The 12,506-nt window shown below is 54.9% G+C and overlaps 1 protein-coding gene across 10 annotated transcripts in view; it reads left to right on the top strand.

The window, feature by feature from the left end:
• The window catches only part of CADM1 (cell adhesion molecule 1), a 101,498-nt gene that overhangs the window by 30,672 nt on the left and 58,320 nt on the right, over window positions 1-12,506 (top strand). The gene's annotated exons all lie outside the window — the stretch shown is intronic.

Genomic DNA, 12,506 nt, shown 5'->3' with positions numbered 1-12,506 from the left:
ACAGCCTGAGGAACGGAGGATCGCACACTGTGCCGCTCTGAGCCCCCGCGGTGGGGAAAGACCCACTCGTGACCAAGAACATCCCCGGTGCTCTCCTGAAACAAAATTCTATTCGCTGTATAGAAGTGCATCCCTTGGCACCGTGTGCCATTGCTAATGGATTTTGTTTGTTCCAATGTGATACCTGTTTGCCATCCGAATCTTGCATCTAAACACAATAAACCAGTTTAGTAGCTCTGCTGACTTCATAGCTAAGGTTTTGTTCGGAATTGCCTGGGACTTTGGGGGGTACGTCTGTTCTGTGACACGGCAGGTGCGTTCGCCTGCGCTGGGTTTGAGGAGCAAGAGGTGTGTTTATTCCCCTATAGCGGCCGCGCAGCTCGCGCTGGGACCTGCGGGCGGTGGGGCTGTTAAACCGCGGTCCCGGCTCTGCGGGTCCGGCTCTGCGGGTCCGGCTCTGCAGGTCCCGGCTCTGCGGGTCCGGCTCTGCGGGTCCCGGCTCTGCGGGTCCGGCTCTGCGGGTCCGGCTCTGCGGGTCCGGCTCTGCAGCCCCGGCCCGTCGGACGCACAGACGTGTGTCCCTGTCCAGACGCGGCAGCTCCCGCACCCCAGTCTGTTTCTGATCGTGCTGTACGGTACCAGGCCGTGTGACGCTGGGTTGCCAGAAGCGCCGATCGTGCAGGTTTTCTGGAGCGTTTCTGGGAGCAGCAGCGGCAGGAGAAGGGGAGCTATCCATCAAACACACAATCTTGGGTTGGAGGCTTCTATTTAGATTCAGCACATTAAGAAAGATGGATGGTGAACGTATTTCAGCAGCATTGTCCCCAGAACAGAAGGGAATGTAGCGGCTGGTGAAGAAGGACCCAGTTAGTGGGCAAAGGGCTTGAGCAAGAGCTGGGTACGAAGGGTTTGGGGGCAGCGCCATGCCGGCTGGGGACTGATGTGCTTTTGAGATAAACACATTGGTTTTGGGAACCCTCCCGTTCACATCACATCCCTACAGGCCTTGTGCTCGTACCAGTACCAAGGGCTGTGTTTCCAAAATGTGGCTTTTCCCGTCAGGACGGTGTTTTGAATGGTCGTGTGTGCTCGTTTTACCCCTCGTGCCAAATTTGTAGGATAAATAACCCCCAAAACCCACTGGGGGGAAACTCCCATCCTCAGAACGCTTGACGTCTGTGCTGGCGCAGCCCTTGGAGGGACTGTGGTGAGTGAATGGTTAATATGTTTTTCTTCTCACTTGTGGTTACTATAATTGAAGATAAACGATTTTCTTTCCAAATTCTTGTTGCTAGTCTGTGCATTCAGCTATTTTGTCCTCATTTCGACAGATATGAAAAGCCAGGTAACAATCCTGATCTCATTTAGCATTCAATAGCAGGCTAAATTAAATAAAGCGCGTGCGAACGGGTAAGTAGCTGGTGTGGCCGTGGCTCATTCGGTGAGGTATCTGCATCCTGTGGCACTTGGATTCTTGGTGCTACAGGCGCCATGTGTCGGTTCCCGTACCGGAGGAGCAGGGGCCCCACTGGTGGTTGGTACTCGTGAGCCGGTTCTGTGCCGGGCTCTCCCCGGGGTGTTGTCGCTCGGCTGTTAAAGGCAATGGCCAAGCTGTGCGTGTATTTCACCCCGTGCGGATGCGTTGCCACAGTGGGGTGTCTTGTCCACGTGCCGCGTTCTGTTTCTGTACCTGTGCCCCTTGGGCCGTGTTTGTGCAGGATGGTGTTTGTTCTGGAGGTGCTGGTTGGTGTGTTAACCTGTGGTGTCTGTGCATGACGTGTCCAGCAGAGCCACCCCAGCCCATTCGTGTCCCCGGAGCCCTGCCCATGTCCCTTTGGCCGCGGGGCTCCCGGGGTGGCAGCTCGAGGACAATCCTGCCGAGCAAAAGGTCCAAATCCGACCGTGTGTGTTCTCAGTAACGGGTTTCCAGCCCGTTTCTCAGTCCCCGTTCCCGTGGCCGAGGGTGGCGGGGACGCCTGGGTCCCGTCCCGTGGCCTCCCGGAGGTGCCGGGGAACCCGTGCGGGTCAGCCCGGAACCACAGGGCTTGCGGGGGAGAAATGAGAACCGACTTCAAAGGACAACTCTGACACGGTCAATTAATAATTAAAACAGTTTTTTAATGAGCTATGCAATTACCTGTGTGTCCCTGGAGATGATAGTTTATGGTATTATTGCTCGGTGCCCTTTCTTTAGTCATGGCAGATGACATCTGTAATTTAAAGCAGGCTAGACATTAAAGTGACAGAACTTTCATTAACCTTGTCTAAAGTTTGTTAATGACAAATGTCTCGTAAAAAAAGCTATTGTCAAAACACCAGCTTAGCAGAAAGAGGAGCCTCTGGTGGTATAATGATGGTTTGAGTTGGTTTATCCATCTAAAACCCGGGTGCTGTGGCCACTGCCAAAAGGCCCTTGTGAGGGCAGGATGGCGGGGCTCCTGCCCAGACCTGGCAGTACAGGGGTAGACCTGCCACCCCGGCTCCTGCAGCGCTGAGCTTGCTGTTCCAGCACTGGGACCATCATTTGGCTTCACCGGAGTCTACGTTAAACCAGAAATGATCCGCCTGGATCACAAGGGGCGTTGGGGACGGCCGGTGGGACACGCGTGAGCGGGAGATGCTTTGAGCAGGACCGGGCACGTCTTCACATCTTCACACCTTGGCGTTGCACGTCAGCCTGCCTGGAAGTGGAATTTCTGCAGCAGCCGCCGAAGATGCTGCAGAGAAAAACATTTGTTTGGCATTCTCGTAGTCTGGTATGGAACAGGTAGGAAGCGCCTTGTTAAATTATTTATTACCTTCAGATGAACTTCCAAGAGTTTATAGCAGCGCACTGTGGCCTCGGACTTTGTTAAACTGGATTAATTTTTGCTTCCAATCCTGTGAGACTTAAAGACCCATTAATATTGACTGCAGCATTTAGGAGGCGTCTTACATGCAGAACACCTCTAATTCTAATGTAGCGAGACCTCTATTTCATCTTCCGGAAAGAAAGGTTGTTTCCCTTTCTAAATTAACAATAAGGAATGTAAATGTCTGCGTGAGGGTAACAAGGTATTTCTTGCCTTTGTTTGTTGTGGCAAATGGGATTTAAGAAACTTGCTCCTGCAGGAGGCTTTATTTGCCCTGAAGGAAGGATTTGCTGTACTTGCTGGGCCCTGCGCTGTTTAAAAATGTGTGTGTGTGTACATACCTACTTTATATACACGTGTGCGTATATGCCTCGAGGAGGCGTATGCACGCGTTTGCTCGCCGGTGTCTCCGCTGCGGCACCTGGACGCGCAGGTCGAGCCGGACGCGGTGCCGATTCCCGTCTCTCCTGCTGATCTGCCCGGGGTCACTTGCCAGTTGGTCTTTTCATGGGCGTGACGTGTGTACCGAATCCCATTTGAGAAGGTGACCACACATGGTGATATTGGTGATGCTGTTATAACAGGCGCCGGCTCTTCTTTCCAGACTCAGTTTTGCTGTGAACAGTTGTCCGCCAGAAGCGCGTCTCTGGGGCGAAGGGCGATGCCTTGGGAGGATGTTCACCGTGTGGCTTCCCCGGTTTCGTTGTGCTCGTGCAGTGCCTGCAAACCTGAGCATTGCCACAGAAACGCGAGTTGCTCCTGTAAGCCGCTGGTTCTTAGTGCAGACCAAAGGAAGCCGATCTGTGGATTAGTGTCACGGGCCGCAGAGGGCAGCGGGGATGCTGCGGGCGGCGTTCGTGTCAGTGGATTTGGACGGCACCTGAGGTTATTCACAGCGCTGTCCACGTGCCCGGTGATCCCAGAAACGCCGTTAAACCTGCGGAAAGCGGCTGAGCGCCTCTGCGCGCCTCGCAGGTAAAAGGCCGTTTCCCACGGCAGGCCCGACCTTCCTGCGCGCCGCAGCGAGCCTTGGGGATCGGTCGAACCGCCTGGCGCTGGGGGCGCTGGATCCGCAGCGGGAGCGGCTGTTATGTGTGTTTATCTAAGACACGATGTGTATTCCCCAGGTAAACGTATCATGTTGCCAAATTTTTGTGTACAAATTGCTCAAACCGGTTATGCGAGCACGTTTGCAAATGCACGTGGCTCCGGGGAACATGCTTTTGTGTAAAATAGCCCATTAATTTGAGCAGAATGTTGTAAATAGTTGCAGATGATTTACATCTCGGAGCCAGGTGCCGGCTGTACCGAGTGGAGCGGGCGGCTGTGCCGGTCGTGCTGTGCCGGCGATGGGCCGGAGCGGCCGATGTGGCTCTGCAGACGCGGCTCTGGCGCGCGGGGGGGTGAGCGCTCTGCCCGGCCTGCGCTCGCTGGTCCCTGCTGGAGTGCAGAAGGGTTGGGGAACGTACATCGCTCCAGTTTGAATTGCTCAGCCTGTGTGCCTAAGCCCTTTATTGTGAAGGAAAGCGCGATGTGCAAAGGCAGGAGCTGTGTCCTGCGGTCCATGGGTTGTGACCGTCTCTTGGCTTTCAGCGCCAGGACGGTCGTTCCTTGGGGGTTTTGAAGTTGGAAGGTGCCTACGCTCTAACTCTCCCGTACTCGCGTTACCGCTCCGTGCCGCGGTTCCCGCCGCTCGGCAGCTCCGCCGTGCGTGTGCAGGGCGCCGGGTTTCCTTTCCCCCTGCAGCCGCCTCGCTGTCGAGGTGCCGGCCGGGCCTGGGGGGCCTTGGGAACGGCCGCTCCAGCGCCCGTGGGCGATACCGCACGACGGGGTGGCCGGTGTGGCGCGGCTCCGCTTGGCGGGACGCTGCCTTGCTCCTCTTAACCACACCGTTTCATTGCAGAGGCTTTTGCCAGCCTTGGAGAAGGCTAAAATAGGAACAAGTTTGGTTTTAAAGACAGCGAAATGACTGGTGCGTAGCTAACTTGTGATTACCGCTGCTCTTGGTGCTTTATAACCACAAAAATATCAAACGCTGTACAGTTCAGGACTTCCGATGTTGGGGGGAGGCGAGGTTAAGTAGCATCCCGCACCTTTCACTTCTCGTCTCATTATTCACTGCTAATAGAGGCCTGGGCCATCTGTCTCCGCACGGAGCGCGGGATGTGGCAGGCACGGAGAGGGTCCAGCGCTTCCTCTGTGCGGGGCGTGTTTCTGCACCTCGTGCTCTCGTTAACAGTCGTTAGGACGGTCCCGCGTTGCCTGGACGAGGCGGTGGGCGCAGGCGGTGGGCGCAGGCGGTGGGCGCAGGCGGTGGGCGCAGGCAGTGGGCGCAGGCGATGGGCGCAGGCGGTGGGCGCAGGCAATGGGCGCAGGCGATGGGCGCAGGCGGTGGGTGCAGGCGGTGGGTGCAGGCGATGGGCGCAGGCGGTGGGCGCAGGCGGTGGGTGCAGGCGATGGGCGCAGGCGGTGGGTGCAGGCGGTGGGTGCAGGCGGTGGGTGCAGGCGGTGGGTGCAGGCGATGGGTGCAGGCGGTGGGCGCAGGCGATGGGCGCAGGCGGTGGGTGCAGGCGATGGGTGCAGGCGATGGGTGCAGGCTAGCCTCCTTTGGTGTGCACAGCACCGCCATGCTGCTTTCTGGCAGTTTTGCTCCAGAAATACTCAGAATATCAAATATCCATCTTCCCTGGAGGGCAGCAACTGCTGTGTGCTGTTTTATTCTTTTATGTTTTCCTTCTGCAGTGGTGAGAAAAAATATCTGCTTCTTTCCATCAGTTAAACTGGTGCTTCTACAAGACTTAAGAAATATCTTCTCTCCATATGTTTATCAGGCTTGTGAGCTCAAGAGCTGAACCCAGGTCTGTGTGCGGCACGTCCCACGCGAGCAGCGCCAGGAGGGACGGGGCCGCTTTAGATGGAAGAGACGATGGATTCCTGCAGAATCCCTTTCCTCCCTCTCTTCAGGGGGGGATGGGGGTCCCAGCTCGTGAAGGTTCTGGGTGCAGGTTGGACCAGCGGCACAACCCGCGGTGCAAACACCGCCCGGCGGCCGTGGTTCAGCCTGGAACGCCGGGGTTTTCAACAGCAAACGCGTCGGGGTTTGAAGTGTTTTTATCCTTTGCGGAGTTTTAACTGGGGTGGCAAAGCGATATCAATATTCATTTGACAGAATTTTTTCCGGAAGATATTTTTCCTATTTTTGCCGCTCCGATGTGGTTCGCATTTGGTTTTTGTGCCGTCAGTAAGAGCAGAGGCAGCCCCAGCAGTGTGCAGAATTGCTTTGTCTGTGCTTTCCTCCCCCAGGATTTATTGGCTGACACTATAATATGATTATTTTCCTGCGCCTCTGTTAAAGATGCAGCTTTCAAAGAAGCTACCTCAGGATGCAGAATCTGCAGTTTTCCTCTCCTGATGAGTTTGTAGGAGAACAACTGGTTCTGTTACAGATAGCCCATCTGAAAATTGCTCCTTCGGAAGCTGAAGGTTGAGGAGCGTTGCAGATTTGTGTACTCGTGCAGAGGTCTCAGCTTTGTGATGATCCCTCGCTGGGTGACGACCTGGGGCTGTAAGAACCGCTGCGCAGCCGGGCCGGACTCGCCCTGTTCTCCCAACCTCGCGCCGGCGCGGCGGCGCCCGGAATGACTTGGTTTGGATTGGAAGGCGTGAGAGAGAAGTTCTAATGGGACAAGGAGCGGGTTGCTGAACTCGCGTCTGCGGTGACTCGGTTGGCAATACGTGCCCCGGGGCGCTGGGTTTGGCCACTGAGCCGGAAAATTGTTATCGCTTCTGGAGGGCTATTTTTAGGCAGCAACATCTGCAGAACAGCATTTCCTCAAAACTTTCGCTGTCTTGTGACGAGTCGGCCAGATGTGACTCACTTGAGCATATTGGATGGGGAGGAAAAACAAAGCGTTGTGTTTACCCGAAATGCAAACACGACCTTTTGGGATGGAGCAGCCTCCATTCCCGTCCCGCGGAACAGGCACTAAGCAAAGGTCGATTTTCCTCCTCGGGGCGGACGCCCTTGCGCTGGAGCGTGTTGGTGTTGCGCCCTCGGGCCGTCGTGCTGAACGGACTCGGGTGAAGCTGCTGTTTCCCGCCGGTTCGAGGGCAGGGACGGCGCCGCTCGCGGTGGCTTTTGGGGACGTTCGGTGCGGTTTTTGCAGTGCTGCTGCCCCCTCGAAGCGTTGCCGAAATGGAGCAACCGCAGCGGGCCGTGTGAACCGGGCGGTGCCTTTACCGCAGGGCCGAACCCGCTGGACTGAGGGCGTCCTCTCCTCTGACGCTGCGCAGTCAAAGCAAATAAGCCCCACGAAAATAGGAACCTGCCAGGCTTCGGCTGGGCTGTGAGAACAGGAGGCAGACCTTGACATTTGATGTCTCCGAAACAGCCTTTGGCTTAAATTCACTTGTTTACTACTGCAGTCAGGAGCAGATTTGTTAGACAGGGCTAATTATATGTGCATGTTCCAAAATCATTTGGAAGCTGTAACATTTGTTGCTTTTCAAACACTTTTAAAATATGCAAATATTTCAGGCAATGAAGAGAACTGATTTTTTGCAGGAATCCACAAATGGCGCTGAAGCAAAACGTGATTTTGGAGGCGGCCCCACGCGAATCCGTTAGATCCCTGCAGAGCCGGGGGGTCCCCGTCCCACCGCTGCTGCAGGCGGGTGACCCCGCGCGGGGCGCCCTGGCTCGCTCGCTCGCTCTGCCCTGCCCGGCGGGAGTGGGTTACACAAGCAGCGGGAAGAGGCCCCGATCGTTTCCGGCGGTGGGTGGAGGGTGCGGGTGACGTTTCTCGGTGTGTTGGGCGGTTTCGGGGCCGCGCGTGCAGGAAACCCGGCGGTTCGGTGCTCGGGAATGTTTTGCCGAAGGTCAGAACTCCTCCAGCCACCCGGGCAGCAGAGACCGATTCTCACCATGGATCCCATGGATCCTTTAGGGAGAAGGCACCACTGGATTAAACCTCCCGGAGCCGCTGGTGCGGCCGGGTCCCCGCGCTCGGCAGAGCTGAACTCGGGGTGGTTTTAAGAGCCTGCTCGTTTGTTTGTGTCTTTGCTGGGAACCGTGTCTCTCTGCCAACCTTTCGGAAATGCCGCGATGTAATTATTTTAACAGGCAGCCTGTGCTCCTTTATTTGGGGGATATTAACCTTTCTAAACAAAAGAAATGTTAATATACATTGGAGATGCAGCTAATGGGATTTCATTTTTCTTATTAGAACAGGCTCGAGTTCTCCTTTTAAATTATTGTAAAAGAATTCAGCAAGTCAAGTAATTGCCTTCAGCTAATCCATGACAGCAAATTTGAACGTGAATATCCAGATCGTTCTGTATGGATTGGGAAAAGTAATGTGATTTTCTTGTTTTTTATTTGCTTTGGCTAAACAGTGTTGAAGGAGGATGTAAATTCATTGAATCCGGAACAAAGGAAATGCTAATTATTAATGCGCCGAGCTCCGATACGCTGTCAAACGTGCTGTTCGGTTTGCACAGCCTGTTGTGGGCTGCGTGTGTTCCGGTGCGCGCTGACTCGGTGCTGGTGTCTTTCTGTCCCGTGGCCCTGGCGTCCCGGCCGCGCCGCGGGGCGTCGGTCTGGGGACCCCGCGACGCCGCAGTCGCCGCCTGGGGCCGTTGTGAGCCTTGGGGCCCTGCTGTAGAGCTCGGCTCGCGCTGACCCTGCTCATTAAAGGTCTGTATACGTGCAGTCTGTCCTTGGAGGTGTTTGCCGCTTACCAACCAGCCGTTCGGCTTGCGGTGTTATTTTTGGTGCAAACGCTACCGCAACTATGAGCCAATGCTGCATTTCAAGTCGTTCTCCCTTCCCCGTAGCGCCTCGCACTTGGAATGCGCCAAGATAAATCTGTTAGAGTTGGGGATATTTATCTTCCAGTCTTGATTTCACCCAGTATCTCCAGCGCGGATCCCCCCGCTCTTCTGCAGCCGCCCCGATGAGCTTTGCAGGGCTGGACCCGCTTCAGCCCCTCTGCCGAACCTACAACGCGTAACAGAAGTTAATGGAGCCCCTCGGTGCATGAAGGAGGGTGAGTGGAAAGCGAGGCTGATTGCAGAATATTTGTGCCTGATTTATGTTCTGATTTCAGTATTGGGTTTTCTTGGTGGTAGTAAAATGTCACATTAGCATGGCCTTTACTCCACTGAAAACAAACACCGGTGCCGAGACCGGAGCTCGGGCACCCGACTCTCTCAGCGCTCTCTTGGTCCACGTCATCCTCCTTCCTGCACTTATTAGGGTCTGTTTGAGGAGTGTTTTCCCCAAAGTGCAGGACTTTGGGGTTTCTGTGGGTCAGTGCTGTGAAAGGTGCTGCAGAGAAGACAGCAGCCACGTGCAGGAGACTCCCGTCAAAGTTGGGAGCAGCTGTGGAGCGAAGCTTAACCAAGCCCGGTTCAGGTCTGCGTGTGCTGGAAGGACGGAGCCGCACGGTGGCAGGAGCGGCGTTTATTGCCGTGGCGCACTGGCCGTGCCGGGTCTCACCGAACCGCTGCCGTCTCACGGTCAGCTCAGCCGGCTGGTTCCGGGGGTCCCGCGGTGCAAGGCCGCTGGTGACACCGGGACAAGCGGCGGCTCCGCCAGCGGGAGCAGAACAGGAGAACGCACCGATTCATTATGCAAATTGGCAGCTCGGTTGCGTAGCGCTCGCTTGGGATGATGCTGTTAAAAGTTGTGCTGCTTTTGTAGATAAACACTAAGACATCCGCTTTCAACTTCACATTCTTTAACCTTGTTTTATTCCGTGCTGAGTGCCGACACTTTCAAGGCAGATGAAAATCAGACTAAATTTAGCAGTGAGCGCAGCCCCTGCTCTTCCTCCCCATTCCAGGCGTAGCGTCTCTGTCCTTTTGATTAGTTTTGCCCTTGGTTTCTGCTTCAGATGTGAAGTTTTGCAGAGTGATGCTGACAAGAATCCCAGTTTTTGGCTGTGCCGGTGGCTCAGCACCGCGCTGCCGGGGAGGGTTATGGTCTGCTCCATGTTTTCATCCATCCGTCCATCTGTCCATCGGTCCGTCTATCCATCTGGTAGCTCCACTCGCCCTCCCCTCTCTGCTGCCTCCTGATTGTTCATTGTTCTCCAGCCTTTCATCCAGCACCAGTTGCTTTGCATTTCTAATCAGGAGAAATGGGTAACATCTCAGGATTAAATAACCCCCATTGGTTGGGAAATTAAGCCCTCTTGAGTGCCGAAATGCTGCTTAGATGGCAAGGGAGCGTTTCTATTATTAGGCTGAGATGTGCAGCTGCAAACGGAGCCTTTTGCTGCCCGTTATCTCCTCCTGCGGCCCCTGAACCCGCGCGTGCCCGGGGACGGCCGCCCGCGTGAGCCCCGACGCGCGGGCGGCACCGAGCGCGGGCGGCACCGAGCGCGGCAGCCGTGCTGCCGATTAACAGAGAATTGTGACTTCTGTGGGTTCTTTCACACGGCCGGTGTATCCTTTACCTACTCGGCTGGTAACATTCCTGAGCCAGGCATGGTGGTGGCTCCCCAGTAAGATAAATTGGCACTGGTTTTAAGGTCCTCTATTAACTTTGCTCCCAAGGAACCAAATTAAAGTAATCTTCTATTACAGCCGGTAGGACCTGCACATACAGCTATTTTTTATGGCAGCACAGTTCTTCAGGTAAGTTAAAGTTATTTCAGTTGTTACTTATCTCTGGAATGACGATCATGACAAATGGCTGGTGTAATTTCTTTCCTTAGTAGATGGATATAAAGTGAAGATATTACATGAGCTTCTCACCGAATTCATAAATTTTTAGATTGGGAACATTGAGTTAGATATTGAAACATTTAACCTGACAAGAAGATAGAGAATTGTTTTCTGATCTTGTAGGCGCCATAAAGCGAAACTCGGTTGACGAACTTGATTTCGGCTGCTTTTCATTGCCGTGTACTTCAGATAGCAGGAGCAAATAATCCGGGGGGAAGGACTGGGTCGCTCTTGCCTTTCCCGCGGTGCGGTTGAGCCGTGGCTGAGGCTGCGGGGTGCGGGATGGTGGACGTGCCGGGGGCTGGCAGGGCTGTGCCCGCCGTGCTGCGCCATCGCGGGCACGGTGTCCTCACGCTGCTGCCGCGTCTGCAGCCCCGGTGCCAATCCAGGCCGTGCCGGGAGCTCTGCTGTGTCCTCCTTTCCGCGCAAAGTGCGGTGTGGTTCAGCGCGGTGTTAATTGGATATCGCCCTTCAAGGACATCACGTGTAATCCTGTTAGCTTGCGAGATGGGCGAGGGAGGAGCGCGGTGCGGGGCTGGCGCTCGTGGCTGCTGGCGGCAGCCGCGGTGCTGGTGCTCTCGGAATTGGGAAGCGGAGCTTGGCCTCGGGCTCTGCCAGCTCGAAAGAAAATATTTTGATAGGAGCTCGCGAGTCACCGCAGCGCCAGGGAAGGAGCCGGAGCCGCGTCTGGTGCCCGAGCCGGAGCCGTGTCTGGTTCCTGGGTGCAGAACCGCTCTCCTTTGCCTTTTTGTTCCTTGCTGCAGCCTCTTACTTTACTTTTCCCTCCCAGGAGGTTCGGTTCTTTCGAACCCCGACACACTGACCCCTGAAGGTTTCGCAGCGTTTCGCAGCGCTCCCTAAGTGATCGCCTGTCTAAACCTGGGCAGAACCTCTTCTTCTTACCTTGTCACGCTCCACATTGGCTGGAGACTGGATCTTATAAGGCAGGCCAGGAAACATTGGCATAACGTGAAGTGAGGGTTGGTGGCACCGGGAGGGAGGAGCCGCTGCGGGACGTGTCTAAGGCGGCTGGTTGATGGGGGCAGCAGCTCGTTAGCGATCCCGGGGCTGCTGGGGAGAAAGAGCACAGAAACCACAGAAGTCGCCCGAATCGTGGTGGCGGCTCCAGCCCGGGACACTGAGCAGCCCTGGGGAGAGGGACGGGACGGGACGGGAGGCACCACAGACCTCCGTGCGTTCTTGGTGCACCGGTTCCTTAAGGATACTCATTTACTGCTCGGCTTTCATTTGCTGCTCCAAAAAGATACTTTTTCCATTTTTGCTGTGCTTCTGGGTGGTTATCGCCACAGACACGAGCCGCGTCTGTCGGCGCTGCGGGAAGAGCGGCTCGTAGAATATACAAAGTGAATACGTGTAAATCTGCGGCAGCTCAGTGGCAGAGGAAACGCGGCAAGGCTGTCTCGGGGAAAGCAGGTGCTGCGGATCCTAATGTATCCCTTAAAGGTTGTATCTAATGCATACAGAAAAGCAAACACATCGGCGCCCGCGCGGGCGTGCGTAACACCGTTTATTTTCTTCAGTACAGAATTCTGAATATTAATTTGAAACCGTATCAGCGTGCTCGTTATGCGGTGGCGTGCAAATGAATCCAATACTTTGGTCTTGTAGGGACTGTTTGTTCAGTATAATTGCGCCTTTGAACAAATTCAGTGGCCAGAAAGCTGTAAAACATTTGCAGGCAAGAGCATGCTTTTAATATTCATCTTCTTAAGTGTCACCGAGTGACATCTGAGACTAACTGGGCAGATCTGGGTGCCAGGCGAAGCCGCGCGGGAGCCTCGCCTGCTCATTCGTATTCTAGATGCAAATCGTAAATTACTTGGAGATTTTAAAATGGATTTTTAAATGCCAGGCACACAAGAGGCGGAATTTATATTAATATTAATAGGCTTAAAAAGATAT

The sequence above is a fragment of the Columba livia genome, chromosome 24, assembly GCF_036013475.1.
Source record: "Columba livia isolate bColLiv1 breed racing homer chromosome 24, bColLiv1.pat.W.v2, whole genome shotgun sequence".
In the NCBI taxonomy this organism is placed as follows: Eukaryota; Metazoa; Chordata; class Aves; order Columbiformes; family Columbidae; genus Columba; species Columba livia.
This window is presented reverse-complemented; position numbering and strand designations above follow the sequence as displayed.